The sequence below is a fragment of the Tamandua tetradactyla genome, chromosome 3, assembly GCF_023851605.1.
Source record: "Tamandua tetradactyla isolate mTamTet1 chromosome 3, mTamTet1.pri, whole genome shotgun sequence".
Lineage (NCBI taxonomy): Eukaryota > Metazoa > Chordata > Mammalia > Pilosa > Myrmecophagidae > Tamandua > Tamandua tetradactyla.
In genome coordinates, this window is record NC_135329.1 from 83,515,454 (window position 1) to 83,529,794 (window position 14,341).

At 41.7% G+C, this 14,341-nt stretch overlaps 1 long non-coding RNA gene across 3 annotated transcripts in view; it reads right to left on the reverse strand.

Moving 5' to 3' along the window:
• Positions 1 to 663: 663 nt before the first annotated feature.
• The window catches only part of LOC143676199 (uncharacterized), an 85,127-nt gene continuing 71,449 nt past the window's right edge, over positions 664 to 14,341 (reverse strand). For 2 of the 3 annotated variants that reach the window (XR_013171907.1, XR_013171905.1), the window contains one exon: positions 664 to 954. This is a non-coding gene — a long non-coding RNA (uncharacterized LOC143676199). Of the gene's footprint in view, positions 955 to 1,558; positions 1,855 to 14,341 lie in introns of those variants that run through there. The other variant, XR_013171906.1, reaches the window with a different exon arrangement.

Below are 14,341 nucleotides of genomic sequence, written 5' to 3' on the forward strand. Positions count from 1 at the left end.
ATGGATGGTGGTGAAGATAGCACAACGTTGTGAATATAATTAACAGCACTGAAATGTAGATCCAAATACGATTTAAAGGGGAAATGTTAGATTGTACATTTGATAATAAAGTAAAAATTTTAAAAATAATCATGGAACTGCACTGCACAATTAGTTAAAGTAAAGGCAGTCAGGGGAGCAGGAGGACCATCTGCCCATAGTATGTGGTGGGTGCAAGGGTGGCAGCATTGAGAAGAGATACCTGCACCCAAGCACCACATAGGCTTCTCAGAGGAAGTGCCATAGAATGTGTATTTGCTAGGATGGGTATGATAAGAAGATGCAAGACATTTTTGTTTGCATTACAGACTGAGGCCACAGGAAAAGCATAGAGATGTCAAAATTCAGGGCATAAGTATGCACAGGGGTGTTTCTGGTATGGCTACAAGCCATGTCCAGGTTCTCAAATTTCAGTAAGAGTCATCAGAGATGCTGCTATACAAACAAAGGCTGGGGCCCCCCTGCCAGAAAGTCTATTTAGAACAGGAGTCAATTATGAATCTGCATTTCTAAGAAAATCTCCAGGGGCCACTAGGGCAGAGCAGGTGTCTTGGTTTGACAATAGTGCTATGACAAAAACCACACACTGGTTAGCTTAAAAACAGGAATTTATTGGTTCACGGTTTTGGAAGCTAGATGTTTAAAATCAAGGCATCATCAAGATGATGCTTTCTCTTGGAGTCTGGTATCCTGGTGCTGAATCCTTGGGGTTCTTTGGTTTGTATCTTGCATCCGATCACATAGCCATCTCTCTGTCCCTGTATCTGCTCTTCTGGTTTCTACTGACTTCTGGCTTCTTTTTGTGTGATTTTCTCTAACTAACTGCATCTAAATTTCTTCTGTTTATAAAGAACTCCAGTAATCCATATTCAGGCCCATCTTGATTCAGTTGGTCTTATTTACAATGGATTATACCTACAGAAATGCAGATTCAGATTTAGGACATGCCTTTTTTGGGGGTACCTAATTCAATTTACTGTACCGCTGAATCACACTTTGAGAAAGAGTGAAATTGTGAATGTCTGAGAGTAAAGTGAGAGACAGAAAAATGGAGAGTGAGTCCAGGACTATGGGAGAACCTCAACACATCCATGGCATTTAATTCTATTCACTGTTGTTTGATGAACTATTCTATTGCATTAGGTAAGGTAACAGAAAATGACAGCTCCAAGTAGGGCAAAAGAAAGGAGAGAATGTTAGGAATAATGCATAGGTCAAAATGAAAAGGGGGTTTGAAATCAGCCACATGGCCATGGGCAAGGCAGTTAGCCTCTGAACCTCAAGAATTCAATTGTTCAATGGGGAATGTAGCAGACATGCTCTTTTGCTACCCATAATCCATATACCCTCTCTATAATTTAGAGACTTTCAACTGTGTGGCTCACAGTTGAAAGTTCACAGTAGGGCTTATAAGAGACCTGCACCTAGCCTCTGCATGTGGGCTCTTGGCATGGGCTTGGCCAGGCCAATTTCCCACTTGGGTCTTTGGGTTTTGAAGGAGGGATATACCATCTGAGAAAGCTGAGAAACTCCCCAGGGCAATGCGGTATGGAGAAAGGATGACATTAGGGCTGCAGTCACAGTGGAAGTTTGTAAAGCTCATCAGCATCAGCATCATCAGCTGTTCAGTGAGGCATCTATTTTGGGATGTGACTAGGTTGGTTCACTCATTTCTAGGCCACCTAATTTCCTGTTTATCTTGTAAACCTGGCTCTCCCTCCTTTCCAATGGTCTTATGAGCTACGCAATAGCAGTCCTTTTCTTCTTTACTTGGCACAGTCATTTACCATTGCTTCTTGCTATGAACAACTCTGGCTAAAGTAGAACATAAATGAGAAAAATGTATTATTCATGAAGTCAATTTAATAAATGTGGACTGTTTTTCTTTGGGCTAAAGGGATGTTAAGCTTCTGAGGCTTGGCATTTAGAATAAGAGTGATTTATTTAATTAAAAACAGGGAAGTTTGAAAGTTTCTGGGGGGTTGACAAAATTGGTTTCAGATGTGCTGAGTTTGAGCTACCCCTGGGACAACCATTCAGGCAGATGGAAAATTGGTGTATTAATCAGGATTGATTAGGCTGTGCTGTTGTAACAAATAAACCTCAAGTCATGGTGCAACAAAATTTATTTTCTTGCCTTTGGCAGCAGGGAAATATAAAGCATGGAAAGCACTGGGCTTTTGTCCTTAAGGACGGTAGCATAAGTTCTTGCCCCTGAAGTGTGGGCTGGATATCATGACTTCCTTCCAAAGTGTACAGCATGGAGTGGTAGAAAAGTGGAGAAATATGATATACACAAGCTCTGTCAGGTAATCAAGGTCAACATCAATAGTGATAAGTCATGTTGACCTTTGGCATGATGTGATGAGAACAGCATTTCACCTCTGTGGTCTTCCTCCCCAAAACTCACTCCTAAAGTCTGATTATAAGAAAACATAAGACTAACTTCAACTGGGAGACAGTCTACAAAATATTTGGCCAGCACTCCCCAGAACTGTCAAGGTCATCCAAAACAAGTCTAGTCTGAGAAACAGCCAGAACCAAGAGTAACTTGAAACATGGTGACTAAATATAATGTGGTTTTCTGAATAGGCTCCTAGAACACAAACAGACATTAAATAAAAACTAAAGAAATCTGAATAAAGTATGAATTTTGGTTAACAATTATGTACACTATTGGTTCACTAATTGTGACAAAGTATTATACTAAAATAAGATGCTAATAATAGGGAAAACTTGGGTATGGGGTTTATGGAGATTTTCAGTACCATCTTCACAATCTTTCTTTAAATCTAAAGCTATTCTGTATAGAAAGTTGACCTGGCCTCTCCTAACGTATCTCTAAAATTGTATTTCAAGAGTTAGAAACATGAAAATAACTAACACAAAATTACTGAGAAATGAGCTTTTCCTTGCTTGCTCCCAGCCTCATGAAAATCCATTTGGGACTTGACATATGGGCTCAGTTTCTAGAGGACAAGAGACAGGGGGTAGGACTCTTGTGTGTGCACCAAAAGAAATCTTAGCTAACTGAAAATCAAAGACTTTTCTTATACCCATCAGATCACTGAGGTTGCAAGGTAAACTATCACCACAAAATCTTGAGAGATGGACAAATCCAGTGGGTCACAGCCAAGAGCTGTTCAACAACCAAAAAGGATGAGAAGTCTCAGAGTCATAACCTGGTAGGAACATTGAAATGGTAATTTATTAATTCCTGGAGGCTGAGCAGGGGCTACCTGGAGAGTGAGAAACATCTGAAGACTGCAATCCTAGGGAGATCCCAATACTTTCAGAGGTTTTATCTCAAGAACCTCCCACCAGTTTCTCGTGATGAAAATCTGAGAAATATCCTCTCCCGATTCTGATAGGGCAAAGGGAAAAAGAATTAGTGTCCAGGACAATCTCCATGGCCAGGGCCCACTAGACTTTCTCAGAGCCTTTCTCTATGTGGGAGGAGGGCAATTCTCCCCCTTCAGCTCCCTCTAGCTTTCCTCCCTCACTAAATGGGGAAAATAAACCATACCACCAGAGAAGAAGCCCTTCTGAAAGTTGCACATGCACAATAAAATACTGACATTTAATTATAAGATTATAGAACACTTCCCCTCCCTTACACATTTCTACCCCACCAACCAAGCACCTATATGACAACAGAGGATTATAGCTGAAAGGAATATAACAACAGAGGATTACAAATGAAAGGATTGCTAGATGCAGTCTAGCTGAGATGAATATTTAGGAAAGCCCAAAGTCAAAACAAGAGACAATATCACAGAAACTGCAGGATGTTAAAGCCTCTGGCATTTATAGCTATAGCAAATATTAAACATAGACAGTTTCCTAGCCATATTAACATAAATCCTCACATTAAAGGTATTTTACTTCAATTCCTAATACAAAATGCAACATGTTCAGCTTTCAACAAAAAAATTGCAGAGCATGCCAAAAAGCAAAGAAAAAATATTCTGAAGAAACAAAGTAAGCATCACAGCCATACTCATATATGAAACGGATGCTAAAATTATGAAAGAATTAAGAAAGTGTAATTAATATGTTAAGGGATCTAGTGGAAAAAGTAAACAACATAGAAGAACAGGTGGGCAATATAAATAGAGAGATGGAAACTTTAAGAAAGAATTAAAAGGAAATGCTAGAAATTAAACAGTGCAAGGAAGTGAAGATTTCCTTTGATGGACAGCAGAGAAAGTGAAGTCCCAGTGGTATTATATAATTGAAGCAGATATAAACAACTTAAGAAAGACTTGGAAAAAATAAGCTGCCACTGGAAATATAGACAGAAAATTTAGACCATGATCTATACGATATATCTAAATGGGGGTGTCATGGTCAGGTTCATGTGTCAACTTGGCCAAGTGGTGGTACCTGTTTGGTTGGGAAATGCTGGCCTGTCTGTTGCAATGAGGACATTTCATAGAATTAGATCACGGTCATGTCAGCTACATCAACAGCTGATTCCATTTGTAATTAGCCAAAGAGGAGTGTCCTCTGCAATAAGTGATGCTTAATCACTGGAGCCTTTTAAGAAGGATTCAGAAGAGACAGGCTCTTCCTGTTTTGGCTGGTGAGCCTCTCCTGTGGAGTTTGTCCAGACCCTCCATTGGAATCTTCGGCTTCACAGCCTGCCCTGCGAAGTTTGGACTCTGTGTTCTTGTGGTCACGTGAAACACTTTTATAAATTTTATAAATTTTATATTTGCGAATGTTTCCTGTTAATTCTGTTTCTCTAAAGAACCCTAACTAATACATCTTGGTACCAGGAGTGGTTCTTAAGAAACAGAATCTTAAAAATGGGTTTTTATGAATGGTTTTCTAATCTGACTGGATTCAAAAACACTAAGGACTCTAGTCCCCATTATCAGAACGACACTCCCAATCCATGCAGTGAGTTGTCAAAAGAGATAGTCAAAACATCACCATTTGATTCTCTTAATGCTTCACTTGTACGAAGACAGGCTCTCAGGGATAATGTTTTTGACACCTTTACAGAGTTTTGTGGAAATAAGAGGTATAGAGATGTTGGCTGATTGTTGTTAGATACACTGGCTACATTCAGGAGTGAAAGGGATGGGCTTAAGCCTTCAAACAAGAAGCTTAAGCACCGTCTGACAGATGTAGATGTTTCTATGAGCATCCTGAAGGAAAATCTTATTTCCTCCAGCTGTAGACTTGAGATCTCTGAAAATCAGACTAAGAATCTTATTATTAGAGTAGCAACTTTACGACATATACTGAAATCTCAATGTTGCATGGTGCCTGCTGTTAAAGTGAGGGCATTGATTGGAAAGGAGTGGGACCCTGAAAAATGGGATGGTGACATCAGGGGTGAGGTTGAAACTCTGGGTCATGCTGAGTCTTCTCTAGATAATCCTGTAATAGTCTACCCTGAGGATATAACAACCCCACCTCCAGCCTGCCTTGAGGAATTGGCCACCCAACCTCCTCCTGAAGGGATTAGCCCTAGAGTGATTAATCCTGTTTCACCAGATGAAACTGCAAATGAATGCCCTGAAGCAAATGGCTTGGAAGATATTTCTAATTCTTTTCATGACCTACCCCCACCACCCCTCCTTTCTTCCAGACCTATAACTAGACTGAAGTCCCAACAGGCCCCTAAAAGTGAGGTACAAAGTATCACACATGAGGAGGTATGTTATACTCCAAAAGAACTGTGTGTTTTCAATTTGTATAGACAGAAATCAGGGGAATATGTGTGGCAGTGGATTTTAAGGGTGTGGGATAATGATGGGAGGAATATAAGGCTGGATCAGGCTGAGTTTATTGATATGGGCCCAGTAAGCAGAGATTCTGCATTCAGTGTTACAGCTTGAGGGGTTAGAAAAGGTATTAACAGTTTGTTTGGACGGTTGGTTGAAACATGGATCAAAAGGTGGCCAACATTACCTGAGGTTGAAATGCCAGAACTGCCCTGGTATAATGTAGATGAGGGAACCCAGAGGCTTAGAGAGATTGGAATGTTAGAGTGCATTTATCATGCAAAGCCTGCTCTTACACCCCAAGAATGTCCAGAGAATGCACCTTCTACCAGAACAGCGAGAAATAAATTTGTGAGACTAGCACCATCATCCCTGAGTCATGGCCCCTTAATCAATTTCCAGACTTGAAACAGTTTACAGACCCAGAGCCCCTTGAATGAAGGGGAGGCCAGGTCCTTTGGGGGAGAACCCTGTTACATTGCCACAAATTTGTACTGTTAATCTTCCTCCAAGCCTTCCCCAAGGAGACCAATGGTCTTTTACCAGGGTAACTGTGCATTAGGGAAAAAGAAATGATCAGATATTTGGGGGATTATTAGACACTGATTCAGAAGTGACATTAATTCCAGGGGACCCAAAAACGTCACTCTGGTCCACCTTATGGAGGCCAGGTGCTCAATGGAGTTTTAGCTCAGGTCCATCTCAGAGTGGGTCCAGCAGGCCCCCAGACTCATTCTGTAGTTATTCCCCAGTTCCAGAATGTATAATTGGTATAGACATCCTGAGCAACTGGCAGAATCCCCACATTGGCTCTCTAACTCATGCAGTTAGGGCTATTATGGTGGGAAAGGCCAAGTGGAAGCCACTAGAACTGCCCCTACTGAACAAAATAGTAAATCAGAAGCAATACCAGATTCCTAGAGGGATTGCAGAGATTACTGCCACTCTTAAGGAGTTGAAGGATGCAGGGGTGGTGACTCCCACCACATCCCCATTCAATTCTCCTGTTTGGCTTGTACAGAAAACAGATGGGTCTTGGAGGATGATAGTGGATTATTGTACGCTCAGCCAGGTGGTAACTCCAATTGTAGCTGCTGTTCCAGATGTGGTATCATTGCTTGAGCAAATCAATACATCAGTACATCCCCTGGTACCTGGTATGCAGCTATTGATCTGGCAAATGCTTTTTTCTCAATAGCTATTAGTAAGGACCACCAGAAACAGTTTGCTTTCAGCTGGCAATGTCAGCAATATACTTTCACTGTCCTACCTCAGGGGTATATTAACTCTCCAGCCCTACGTCATAATCTTCTCCCTTCCATGAAACATCATACTTGTCCATTATATTCATGATATCATGTTGATAGGACCTAGTGAGCAAGAAATAGCAACTATTCTAGACTTACTGGTAAGGCTATGTCATAATCTTGTCCGCAGGGAACTTGATCATTTCTCCCTCCCACAAGACATTACACTGGTCCATTATATTGATGATATCATCTTGATTGGACCTAACAGCAAGAAGTAGCAACTACCCTAGACTTACTGGTAAGGCATTTGTGTTTCAGAGGATGGGAGAAAAATCCAAAAAAATACAAGGGCCTTCTACCTCAGTGAAATTTCTAGGTGTCCAGTGGTGTGGGGCATGTCAATATATCCCTTCTAAGGTGAAGAAGTTGCTGCACCTGGCCCCTCCTATGACCAAAAAAGAGGCACAATGCCTAGTTGGTTTTTTTGGATTTTGGTGACAACATATTCCTCATTTGGGTGTGCTACTCTGGCCCATTTATCAAGTGACCAGAAAAGCTGCTAATTTTGAGTGGGGGCCTGAACAAGAGGAGGCTCTGCGACAGGCCCAGGCTGTATACAAACTGCTCTGCCACTTGGGCCATATGATCCAGCAGATCCAATGGTGCTGGAAGTGTCAGTGGCAAATAGAGATGCTGTCTGGAGCCTTTGGCAGGCCCCTATAGGAGAATCACAATGCAGACCCTTAGGATTTTGGAGCAAAGCCTTAGTGCTGCAGATAACTAGTCTCCTTTTGAGAAACAGCTTTTGGCCTGCTACTGGGCCTTAGTGGAGACTGAACACTTAACCTTGGGCCACCAAGTTACCATGAGACCCTAGTTGCCTATCATGAGCTGGCTGTTGTCTGACCCATCAAGCTATAAAGTTGGGCGTGCACAGCAGCACTCTATTGTAAAATGGAAATGGTATATATGAGATAGAGCCAGAGCAGGTCCTGAAGGCACATGCAAGTTACATGAAGAAGTGGCCCAAATGCCCATGGTCTCCACTCCTTCCACATTACCTTCTCTTTCCCAGACCAGAGCTATGGCCTCTTGGAGAGTTCCTTACAGTGAATTGACTGAGGAAGAGAAAACTCGGGCCTGGTCTACAGATGGTTCAGCAAGATATGCCAGTACCACCTGAATGTGGACAGCTGCAGCACTACAACCCCTTTCTGGGGTGTCCTTGAAGGACAGTGGTGAGGGGAAATCCTCCCAGTGGGCAGAACTTTGAGCAGTGCACCTGGTTGTTCATTTTGCTTGGAAGGAAAACTGGCCAGAGGTACGTTTGTATACTGACTCATGGTCTGTTGCTAATGGTTTGGCTGGATGGTCAGGAACTTGGAAAGAATATAATTGGAAAATTTGTGACAAAAAGGTCTGGGGAACAAGCATGTGGATAGACTTTTCTGAGTGGGCTAAAAATATGAACATATTTGTGTCCCATGTAATGTGCACAGGGAAGTGATTTCAGTAGAGTGAGGTTTTAATAATCAAGTGGATAAGATGATCTGTTCTGTGGATACCAGTCAGCCCCTTTCCCCATCAACTCCTGTCATTGCCCAATGGACTCATGAACAAAGTGGTCATGGTGGTAGGAATGGAAGTTATGCATGGGCTCAGCAACATGGACTTCCACTCATCAAGGGTGAGTTGGCTACAGCCACTGCTGAGTGCCCAACTGCCAGCAACAAAGACCAACACTCAGCTCCTAATGTGCACCATCTCCGATGAGACCAGCCAGCTACGTGGTGGCAGGTTGATTACATTGGACCACTCCCTTCATGGAAGGGGCAGTGATTTGTTCTAACTGAAATAGACACATACTCTGGATATGGGTTTGCTTTCCCTGAACGCAAAGCTTCTGCCAAAACTACCATCCATGGGCTTACAGAATGCCTTACCCATCATCATGGTATTCCACATAGCATTGCTTGTGATCAAGGAACACACTTAACAGCAAATAAAGTGCGGGAATGGCCAAATGCTCATGGAATTCTCTGGTCTTACCATGTTTCCCATCATCCAGAAGCAGCTGGATTGATAGAACAGTAGAATGGCCTTTTGAAAACTCTATTATGGTGTCAGGTAGGTGGCAATACCTTGAAAGGCTGGGGTAATGTTCTCCAGGAAGCTGTATATGCTCTGAATCAGTGTCCGCTGTATGGTGCTGTTTCTCCCATAGCCAGGATCCATGGGTTCAGAAACCAAGGGGTGGAAATGGGAGTGGTACCACTCACTATTACCCTTAGTGGTCCCCTGGGAAAATTTTTGGTTCCTGTTCCTGGGGCCCTGAGCTCTGCTGGTCTACAGGTTTTAGTTCTAAAATGGGAAATGCTTCCTCCAGAAGAAACAACAATGATACCACTGACCTGGAAGTTAAGACTGCCACCTGGTCACTTTGGGCTACTTATGCCACTGGATCAACAAGCCAAGAAGCAGATTATATTATTGTCTGGGGTGATTGACCCTGACTATCAGGGGTAAGTAAGACTGCGACTACATAATGGAGGTAAAGAAGAGTTTTCTTGGAATATAGGAGATCCCCTGGGGCGTCTATTAGTTCTACCATGCCCTGTGATTAAAATCAATGGAAAACTGCAACAACACAATCCAGGTAGGACTTCCAATGGCTCTGAATCTTCAGTAATGAAAGTTTGGATCACCCCACCAGGCAAAGAACCATGGTCAGCTGAAGTGCTTGCTGAGGGTAAAGGGAACATGGAATGGGTAGTGGAAGAAGGTAGTGATAAATATGAACTTCGACCACATGATCAGTTACAGAAATGAGGACTGTAATGCTGTTTTGTTCATGTTATACTATTTAAGTTGTAAGATATCAAGTTTAAGAATGAATATTACCAAAGGATGTGCACCCTATTCTGGAGAGATTTAATGTGTTCCAGTTATATGCAGGAAAGTTGAGTATTGTTAGGTGAAAGAAAAAATGTGTTTTATTGATTTTTATTTAGAAATTACGTATGGTTTAAGGTGCTATGTATAGCTGCCAAGTTGACAAGGGGTGTACTGTCATGGTCAGGTTCATGTGTCAACTTGGCCAAGTGGTGGTACCTGTTTGTCTGGTTGGGCAAGTGCTGAACTGTCTGTTGCAACGAGGGTATTTCATAGAATTAAATCATGATCATGTCAGCTACATCCACAGCTGAAGACACTCCAAAGGGTAGTGTCTTCTGCAATGAGTAATGCTTAATCTGATCACTGGAAGCCTTTTAAGGAGAATTCAGAAGAAACAGGCTCTTTCTGTTTCGACTGGTGAGCCTCTCCTGTGGAGTTCATCCAGAACCTCCATCAGAATTGTTGGCTTCACAGCCTGCCCTGTGGATTTTGGACTCTGTGTTCCCATGGTCATGTGAGACACTTTTATAAATTTTATATTTGCAAGTGTTCCCTTTTGATTCTGTTTTGCTAGAGAAACTTAACTAGGGGAGACATACTGCTCAGTAAGATTTAATAGGGTGCAAAATTTCCTAGCATAATAGAAAAAATACCCAGGAAACAACAGAAAATCACCCTTCTTGCCTAGAAACAAGACAATGATAACTTGAATGGGAAAAAATTGATACCAACATCAAAAGGAATTAAGTATTGGAATTATCTAAAAAAGATTTTAAGCAGCTGTCATAAAAATGCTTCAGCACTCAGTTATAAATTTGCTCAAGACAAATAAAAAACGAACATCACAGCAAGGAAACAGAGTATTAAAAGGAATCAAATGAAAATTATAGATCTGAAAAGTTTAATAACAGAAATTAAAATAAAACAAAACTCACTGATAGGTTCAATAGTAGAGAGGAGATAAAAGAAGATAGAATTAGTGAACTTTAGGAAAGAATAATAGAAATCACCTGAGTTGAATGTTAGAGAGAAAATAGACTAAAAGAAAAAAACAGGGCCTCAAACTCATGGAACAATAACAGATGATTCACATTTATTTTGACAAAATGCCAAAAAGAGGAGAATAAGGGGGCTGAATGAGTATTTGAAGCACATGCTTGGTTAAATGAATAAATAGCTGCATGAAGGGGAAAATAAGAATATACAAGGAAAAGGATAAAAAGAAAGGAAAAATAGCTGAGTGGAGATTACGTCCTTCTCCTTTGGACCGTGCAAATAAACTCCCGGAAAACTGTCTTTTCAGTGCCCTTTGATCCTCCACAGTTCCAAGAGACCCTCTGTACCACCACAGGCAAACAATTGCCACAGTAGGCAAACCCTCTGAGCAAGCCTGTATGCTCCACTCTACATTTTAATGGAACCAATAGTCTACTGATTTTTCTGCATAAAGCCAATACCTTCAAGGATCTAAGAAGAAAAGGATGAGATTTAGTCACTAGGTCTCTAAACTCTGTGTAATCAATTTCACACTTTAGAAAGGAGCCAGAGAAAATAATGAGCAAATCACATGTGGTCCATTTGCCACCGCATATCCGGGGTTGTACAAGTGGGCCATGAATATGAGCTTTCTGCCCACAAGGTCCAGGGGATGCAATGACATGTGATGAGGGCGTGGGTGGGGGACTGGATTCCAGGAGCCAGGACAGGAACAGAAAAGCACAGCCCATGAGAGCAGGAGTGAACAAGCAGAGTCTGTTGCTAAAGTTTCAGCATTCTCAGTATCCATCCTCACACCCCACAGCTGGAACCTACCAAGTCCCAGTCTGTGCTAGGCAGTTACATGTGGTCCACAATTTCTAAAGAATTATGTTCTTAGACTGAAATTGGTAATCAGAATAATGACCCTTTAAGATCCCACAATGTAATCTCCAGAACCTATCAATATGTTAAATTAAATGGCAGAAATGGACTGTCGTAAGGTAAGATACCCCCATCATCAAAGAGGGCTCAATCTAATCACATGGGTCCACAAAGTCTGAACATCTTTCCCAGCTGTTATCAGAGAGATGCAATGTGACTAGGACCCTCCATTGCTTAATTTGAAGATGGAGGGAAGGGCTACAAAAACAGAGTGATGTGATCTCTAAGTGTTGGAATGGCCATTTTCTTGCTATGGGCCAGCAAGAAAAGAGGTCCTCAGTCCTACTGCCATAAGAAACTGAATTCTGTAAAATGCCTAAATAAGCAAAGAAATAGATCCTCCCCCAGCACCTCCAGGAAGGAACATGGCTTTATAACCTTTTGATTTTTAGCCTGATAAAACTAATGTTGGACTTTTGACCTACAAAACATAATATAATCAATGTGGGTTTCTTAAGCAACTAAGTTTTAGATTATTTATTACAACAATAACACAACAACCAGGAATTCAAAAGATAAGTGTGAACAAAATCAAAGTAAAAGCAACATGACAATTGTTGCAGCTGATGAAGATGGCATGAGACAGTGTGGAATGATATAATCATCAAAAATTTTATCTTATTTCCAATATCTCTGTTCTTTGCTATAGTTGAAGCAGAGAAGACAAGGAGAAAATGGTAAAGTTGATGGGAAATGAAGGGCAAAATGGGGACAAAATTTGGTGAAGTCAACATAGATGAAATCCAAGCAATGATGGGGTAAACCAACCTTTCTTTCAAAATGGTGCCTTTGTGGGTTGAACTATGTTCCTCAAAAGGATATGTTGATGTCCTAACACCTGATATCTATGAATGTGACCTTATCTGAAAATAGGGTCTGTGTAGATGTAATCAAGTTAAAATGAAGGCAAACAATACTAGAGTGGACCCTAGTCCAGTGACTGACGTCTTTATAAGAGAACGGAGAGGCGTATTGAGCACAGAGACACAGAATAAACACACCAGAAGGGTCATGAGACAGGGAAGGCAGAGGTTGGAGTGACGCAGCTCCAAGCCAAAGAAAACAAAGCAATGTGAGCAACCATCAGAAGCTAGGAAGGGTCAACGAATATTATTCCGTAGAGCCATTAGAGAGGCCCAGGGCTGCCACACCTTCATTTCAGGTTTCTGTCCTCTAGAACTGAAAGAAAGTAAATTACTGTTAGTTTAAACTATCCAGTTTGTTGTACTTTGTTATGACAGCCCTAGAAACTAATACAAGTGCTCATTTCTAAGCAGTTCCTCAACTCTAGTCTCAACACCTGGGAACTAAAACAGAAACAATACCCAAAACTGATGCTGGAGGGATTTTGATTCTGGTGGCCTGGTCTGTAGTTGTAAAAGCTCTGCTGGTTTCTTATGTATTGTCAGTCCTGTGCTTTAAGGGGAGTTTTTTCCTTGGACTTTTGAAAAAGATTTGCCATAAACTTAATGTAGTTAAATGTCAGTATAGGAAATCTGAAGGGAGAATGTTGTCCGGAAACAAGTCACAGTCTAGGGAGGATAAGGTCTGAAGAACAAGAGTAGAAAACCAGGACTCAGGCAGGAAGTGTGTTCAAACAGCCCATTGCCAGTGCTGAGTCAGCCCTGTGGACACCAGCCAGTGCACAGAGCAATGTACAATGCAGGAACATACACCAGCACCATGCCCTGAAACTCCCCATATGGCCTTCCCTTCCCCAGTTCCACCCCTATCCTTGGAGCATGTCCACTCTGGATTTACCTTCCTCCTGGTAATACTAGGCACGTTTTCCATATTCTGTGAGAAGAGAAATCCTTATGTGAGCCAGGTGAGTGCAAAATTTTTAGGAACACTGTCTAAATAAACTAAGCTCCCAGTCCTCTTACCTTCTTCCCATGACAAAGGATGGCATAGGATCAGCTGCTTCTGAGTCCCTGAGCTACCTAGTGTCACATATAAGGTCACTCACCCTCCTTCTCATCCATTCTTTCATCCAGGAAGCATCCCAAGAAGCTTCGGCATGCCAGGCAGGCTGCCATATGCCTAAGGTCTTGCACAGGGGATTTTGACAATGTAATTCCCAGCAATTGTGAAGAGCTTAAAGTCAGGGGAAGTTCAGAATACATAGCTATGAAACAAGATCAATACTGATCGGGGGGCAATAACCTGAGACTGTGAGATAAGAAGAAATCTTAAGAGTTACCCCAACAATCTTAATTTGAAGATAAGAAAACTCAAGTTTGGAAAAGGTTGATGGCCAAGTTCATCTAGCAAGTTAGGACAACTTAAGCCTACATTGTTTTCACCTCATTGCAAGATTTCTCTTGGGGAAACAGTTCTGCTTCTGGGAGAATTCTGTTCTGCAACCCTTAACCCAACCCTGTGTCCCCCAACACCATACCTCTTTCTGCAGGTGGGAAGTGGGGAAAAGCAGGTATATGAGACCAATTCCGTGGCCCTGTCCAGTTTCACTGGGCTTTGCAACCTCACCTGTGTCAA